Here is a 6842-nt window from a genome sequence, read left to right on the forward strand (position 1 = left end):
AGGTCACTTAAAAAGATTATTCAATGGTCCTTGAAAGAGCAGAGTAGTGCCAGAGAAGTATGCAGAGGAGAGGAGCCTTGCTGCCTTTTGACCGTTCTGTTTTTGAAACAAAAGCCATGTCCACACCAAACACTCTGAAGCCGCTTGAAAAAGTCACGGCTTCCTCCAAAGAATTCTGGGAGCTGCGGTTTGTTAAGGGTGCCGAGAGTTGTCAGAAGCCCCAGTTTCCCCTCACAGAGCTACAATTTTCAGAGTGGTTTAACAATCAAGCCTTCTTTCCTGGGAAACACTAGCTCTGTGGGAGGAAGGGGGAGATCTCCTAGCAACCTTTGGAGACTCACTGATCTGATTAGCTGTGTCTGTGTGTGTTTACATATTACAAAAGAGAAAGCCATTACACAATCATGAGATAACACAGCAAATAAACTATACCCCCCACACACCCCCGCCTCCCAAAGATAAAGAAGATTCAGACCCCACCTTGCAATTCAAGGTGCAACAATATATGACAACACCATTAATATGGCGCTAATAAGCTGTCAAAAGCGTTATTTGAAACTTACAGGGTGTTGTCTTCCCCCTCTCTCACATTTTTACAAAATTTCTGACTGGCAAATACCGGGGGAAATAATGATTTCCCCATAGAACTCAGGATCTCCACACCGATTTATATTTTGTTGGGACCATCCTGTCATGTTGTTGCTGTTCAGTCGTTCAGTTGTGTCCGACTCTTCGTGACCCCATGGACCAGAGCACGCCAGGCACGCCTATCCTTCACTGCCTCCCGCAGTTTGGCCAAACTCATGTAAGTAGCTTCGAGAACACTGTCCAACCATCTCATCCTCTGTCGTCCCCTTCTCCTTGTGCCCTCCATCTTTCCCAACATCAGGGTCTTTTCTAGGGAGTCTTCTCTTCTCATGAGGTGGCCAAAGTACTGGAGCCTCAACTTCAGGATCTGTCCTTCTAGTGAGCACTCCGGGTGCTCCTGTGCATTTGTATATTCAATAATGGGAAACCAAATGGCCGCAAGGTGGTCTCTTTTCCATTGCCCCTCATCACCTGTGACCACAGATTTGACTAGCCACCTTTTTTGTTGAGCTTGATCTGCCATGACTTGTTCACCCATGAAGCTGCCACTTGGTGTGCAGTTGTCAAGAGGCAGACATGCCTGCGCATGTGTGAACCACCTCCCTGTGTCATCTCAGCCTTTGCAGACATGGGCTGGAGAACCTGTGGCCTACCAGATACTGTTGGGACTCCAACTCCCATGAGCCCCATCCAGCGTGACCAGTGGTCAATGATTATGGAAGCTGTAGTCCACCAGCACCTGGAGAATAACATGTTCCCCAACCCATCAAATCAAATCATCTGTTCAAGGAAACAAACGTTCCAAACCCCTGAAGCATATGGGATGTATATTGTTCTTTTAAGGAAATACATTTAATGTTTCCTTTGGCCCTTTCCACAGGTATCTGACATCACAAGCAGACCACGCCGTACTACAAAGCAGATTGCTATTGTTATTTTAAACTGCTTTAGCCCAGAGCTTGGTATTGCTTGGGCTTCTATTTATGTATTTAATATATTCATTGTTGGTTTACTCTGGCTCATTTAAGTGAGAGGCCGTGCAAAGCCACCAGAAATCCCAGAGCTTATGTGTTGTGAATACTGGCTCATGACTCTGCTATCTGCGCCTGTATGGTAGATTTAGAGCTTCATTCTTCAAATGAATCGTTTAGTTTCCCCAGGATAGACGAGTTTGGGAATAATCCATAGCTCCATTCCCAGGTTTGGGAGCTGTTTGGGTGTTTGTCTGTGTTGTTGCTGCTGCTGCTGCTGCTGCTGCTGCTGCTGCTGCTGCTGCAGCTTTTAAAACTGTAATCAAACACAACCCAAAACTTACTTTGGAGTTAACATATTTAGGACTCGCCCCTGAACTGAGCCGCCCGCTTGGCGAGTCCCCACAGGCTGCACTAAACCAGCGCAGCGCAGGGACCCGCTTCCATGGTGCTGGAAATTGTGTCTGCGCACGCGCCAAATTGTGTCTGCACAGATGCAGACGCCGGAAATCGCAGGCGCACACGCCCATGCGCACACATAATCTGGCCAATGGAGGGATCTCCGCTGGAGTGAACCGGCCCAGGTGAGGTAAACCTTGCTGACCCCTGCTCTTGGCAACTAGCTGAATGTCTACATAAAAATAAGTACAGTGGAGAACTTAATTCGTTCCGGAGGTCCGTTCTTAACCTGAAACTGTTCTTCTGAAGCACCACTTTAGCTAATGGGGCCTCCCGCTGCCGCTGCACCGCCAGAGCATGATTTCTGTTCTTATCCTGAAGCAAAGTTCCTAACCTGAAGCGTTATTTCTGGGTGAGTGGAGTCTGTAACCTGAAGCGTATGTAACCTGAGGTACCACTGTAGATACATTTAGGATCCTTGGGGGAGGCAAGCCTACTGCCCCCCACAAAACCTTTCCTCACACCGCAGTTGCACTAACCCCTGATCATCGTGGTTGCTCTTCTCTGCAACTTTTCCAGCCCTGCACCACCCTCTGGAGATGTGGCAGCCTGAACTGCACACAGTAATCCAGGTGTGGTTGCACCACAGATTTGCATAAAAGTTAAACCACAGAGGCTAGGACTTGCCAATCAGAAGGTTGGCTGCTTGAATCCCTGTGATGGGGTGAGCGCCCGTTGCTCAGTCCCAGCTCCTGCCACCCCAACAGTTCGAAAGCACGTCAAAGTGCAAGTAGGTACCGCTCCGGTGGGAAGGTAAACGGTGTTTCCATGCGCTGCTCTGGTTTTGCCAGAAGCGGCTTAGTCATGCTGACCACATGACCCGGAAGCTGTACGCCGGCTCCCTCGGCCAGTAAATGAGATGAGCGCCGCAACCCCAGAGTAGTCTGCGACTGGACCTAATGGTCAGGGGTCCCTTTACATGTACTATGATATTGGCAGTTCCCCACTTCCACTGGACCTGTTTCCTAATGACCTCACAGGAATATAGGAACCTGCCTTCTGTTGAGTAAGACTTGTGGTCCATTTAGACCAGCACTGTCAATGTTGACTTGGCTTCAGACAGGAGTCCTATCTGGAGGTACAGGGGATCGAACCTGAGACCTTTTGCATGCAAGCCAGATGCTCTGCCACTGAGCTACAACACTTCTCCATCTCTAAGCCTTCAAAGCAGCATTATAAGAGAGGGAGAGGCAATGGGCAGGATTCCTGATGTTGAGGTTTCAGAACCAGACTCTCTGTGGTTGACTGAAACACTGGCTTTCCTAAACATATTTTATAAACAACACTGCTAGCTGTGTTTCTGAGAGAGAAGACATCACTCAGACCTCATATGAAGCAATGCATGCACCAAGCTTCGTTTAATGATCTCTGCTAGCATCTCAATTAACTGGAAGCTTCCTAAGAGGAGAAACAGTGTAAGGCAGGCATCCCCAACCTTTTCATTTCAGGTGCAAAATATGTTTTCAAGTGAGCATAGTTTAAAGTCTACTGTGGGTTGAAATCCTTTCGCCTTACACCAGGCACCCCCAACCTGCGGCCCTCCAGATGTTTTGGCCTACAACTCCCATTATCCCTAGCTAACAGGACCAGTGGTCAGGGATGATGGGAATTGTAGTGCAAAACATCTGGAGGGCCGAAGGTTAGAGGTGCCTGGTGTAAGGTGAAAGGATTTCAACCCACAGTAGACTTTAAACTATGCTCGCTTGAAAACATATTTTGCACCTGAAGTGAAAAGTCAAAATGATACCCCCTAGCTGCAGACTGGAGTTCCTTTTTGTTTTTAATGGCACACACATGGAAAAATGGATCAGAGACAGGAAAAAGGTGTGGCGTCTCCTCTTGGAATCTGCTGCACCCAAGCCCATCCTTCACATGGCTTCATAGTAAGGGAGGCCCTGACATAAATGAATGAATGAATCTCTATTTCCCTGACTCCCTCACCTAGTTCAAAGCATCTGTTTGCGGCACAATCCTTCCGCATGCATTTACTCAGAAGTAAGTCCCACCGCATTCAGTGGGGATTACTCCCAGGTAAGCAAGCACAAGATTACTGCCTAAGGTGTACTAAACAAAGCACAGGCCTTCTTCCGGTGCTTAGGGGAGAATTTCAGCCAGAAAATTCAAAAGGCAGCTTGAACTAATAGTGCTGTGTGTGTGTGTGTGTGTGTGTGTGTGTGTGTGTGTGTGTGTGTGTAATAAAAAGCAGAAGACACACACAAATCAGCCTTAGAGAATATTACATCAGCTTGTCTCTTGGCTTTATTTAAAGCAGATGCCATTGCATACAGCTCTGCAGTTAATCACCGTTAGTGGAAAATATGACTATAGCTTCAGCAGAGGGCAAGTGCATTTTTAAACAAAACCCATCCTTTTCCAGGGGAACGAGGGCTTGATCGCCTGTGGGTTGGAAGTGGCAAGTCTGCATGAAGTCGGAATGCTTCAGTTTACAAGATGGTCCATTAAGCCAATATGTGGCAGAGCTATTTTTACACACTGGGCTCAACTGGGTTCTCTTGCCGACTCACCACAGTGCTTCAAGCTGGCAGGGTGAGGCAAAAGCAGCAGCAGTACATGAAAAGTGGCTCCTTAATTAACAGCATGCCTTTCAAGGTTAATTATGGATGGCCATCTGTCATGGACGCTTCAGCTGAGATTCCTGCATTGCAGGAGGTGGGACTGGATGATCCTTGGGGTTTCTTCCATCTCTATATTTTATGTAGGGAATCTTAGGCCCAGAGGAGCCAAACCCTCCAGCTTTCACTGTTTATATTACAGTCGTACCGAACACCACAAACCCAGAAGTGAGCGTTCCTGTTTGTGAACGTTTTTCAGAAGCCGAACGTCCGCCGCAGTTTCCATTGGGTGCAGGAAACTCCTGCAGCCAATTGGAAGCAGCGCCTTGTTTTCCGAATGGTTTCGGGGAGTTGAATGGACTCCCAGAACAGATTAAATTCGAGAACCAAGGTACCACTGTATATTATAGCAATCCTTCCTGCACTGAGACTTCCATACATAAAGTAGCATGTGTAAATGTCATGCAAATCTGTGTCCTCTCCTCTTCATACCCATTTTGGGTAAGCGACCATCCTATTTGTAATGCTGATGGGGAGATGGAGCTTGGAGAGGAGGTATAGATCTCTGCCGCAGTTCCTATAGCCACGAACTATGGGGACGGGGTGCGTCGGGACGCACGGCAGGACGGGTTGCGACTGCGTGGAAATGCTGCACATGCACAGCCCATCCAGCCTGGCACCGCTGCTCCCGTGGCGAGCGGGCGACCCGCCGAGCGGGCAGGAGCCGCCCCGTCCCTGCGGGCCGCTGCTCGGTCGCCGCGGGAGCAGCTGTGCCGACTTGGATGCATGGCTGGGGCAGCCCCACAAGCCACTGCTCACTCAGCAGTTCGCTCGGTTGCTGGGGAGTAGCACCCAGGGCTGCTGCTCCTGCGGCGACTGGGGGAGCTGCTGAGCGAGCGGCGGCTTGTGGGGCTGCCACAGCCATCTGTGGAGCAGCACGGGCAGCGGGGAGTGGCGGAAGGGGGCCGCCAAGTGTCACCCCCCTCCTCTAGAGCCCAGGGCGCCCCGCCCTTGCTACGCCACTGGCCACAAATGTAAGCTTTTCTTACATACAGGACAGGCAAGGTATATTCCTGAAGTAAGGAAGGAAAGTGAACAGCTTCCCGATTGCTGTGTGGACTGTGGAGCTTCTGAGACAGAAGCAGACACAGGGGAAAAACACGAGCCCCATTTCTTGAAGAGTTTGAAGAACGGTCGACTCTAAATAGCATGACAAAAACTCCAGTGACAATTAGGCCATGAATCAAAAGTTCTTGCTGTTTGGTAGGTCAAATGACTTCCACGCTTCTCAGCGCCACGTAAAACACAACAGTGTTCCGTCTGTGCGAGAGGGAGACCTCTGGCTAATTCTGCAGCAGCCCTCTTTCTCCCGTTGCTTCTCAGATTGTGTTTGGAGGGAAAATCCAAAGATATACAACAACAGCCTTTGTATGGCAGATAATTACCCCCTGGGTGCTTATCAAAGGTTGCAGTGTCTAGCGCTGAGCGCAATGAATGAAGGAGGGTAGTTGTGTTTTGCTATTTCGCTTTTCCATTAAAAAATAAAAAGCTTATGTCTTGAGGCTTTGTATGTTTCAGATGTTGGATGCTTTTATGACATGGATAGGACTTCTCAGCCCCTGACCTCTGACCGCCTTCCTCCTAATTGTTAATTTTCTTCAAGATGTTTGGGAAGGAACTGTGTTTCTGAGTCTGTTTTGCATAGCAAAATACATATTCATTCATGCTAAATACATATTCATTCATAAGAAAGGCAGTAGAGCTGGTGGAGGAGGAGGAAGTGACTCACTTTGAAATAAATATTTCACCTGCAATATGGTTTCTTTCAAAATCAAATCATTACTCTTCTTCATTCGCATTGTGTTACATAGGAGACACATATTTGAAAGGTTAAATCCCACCCTTTAAAAATGCTACTGTTCATAAGAAGAGGTTTGTATTTCTACTGTTAAATCAATGGGCTGGAAGTCACCCTGGATTCAACTTTTGCGAAAAGGTGCTCAACGATGTAGAGACACATTTGCCATCATCTCATGTCATATTTGAAGACCGTTAGATGTCCATTGCTGGAATCTTATGAAGTCCAAAAAGAATACCAAAGAAAACAGGGTTAGAATCATAGAATTGTAGAGTTGGAAGGGACCCTGAGGATCATCTAGTCCAACCCCCTGCAATGCAGGAATATGCAGCTGTCCCATTTGGGGATCGAACCTGCAACCTTGGCATTATCAGCACCATGCTCTAACCAACT

The sequence above is a fragment of the Lacerta agilis genome, chromosome 3 (assembly GCF_009819535.1).
Source record: "Lacerta agilis isolate rLacAgi1 chromosome 3, rLacAgi1.pri, whole genome shotgun sequence".
Taxonomy (NCBI): Eukaryota; Metazoa; Chordata; class Lepidosauria; order Squamata; family Lacertidae; genus Lacerta; species Lacerta agilis.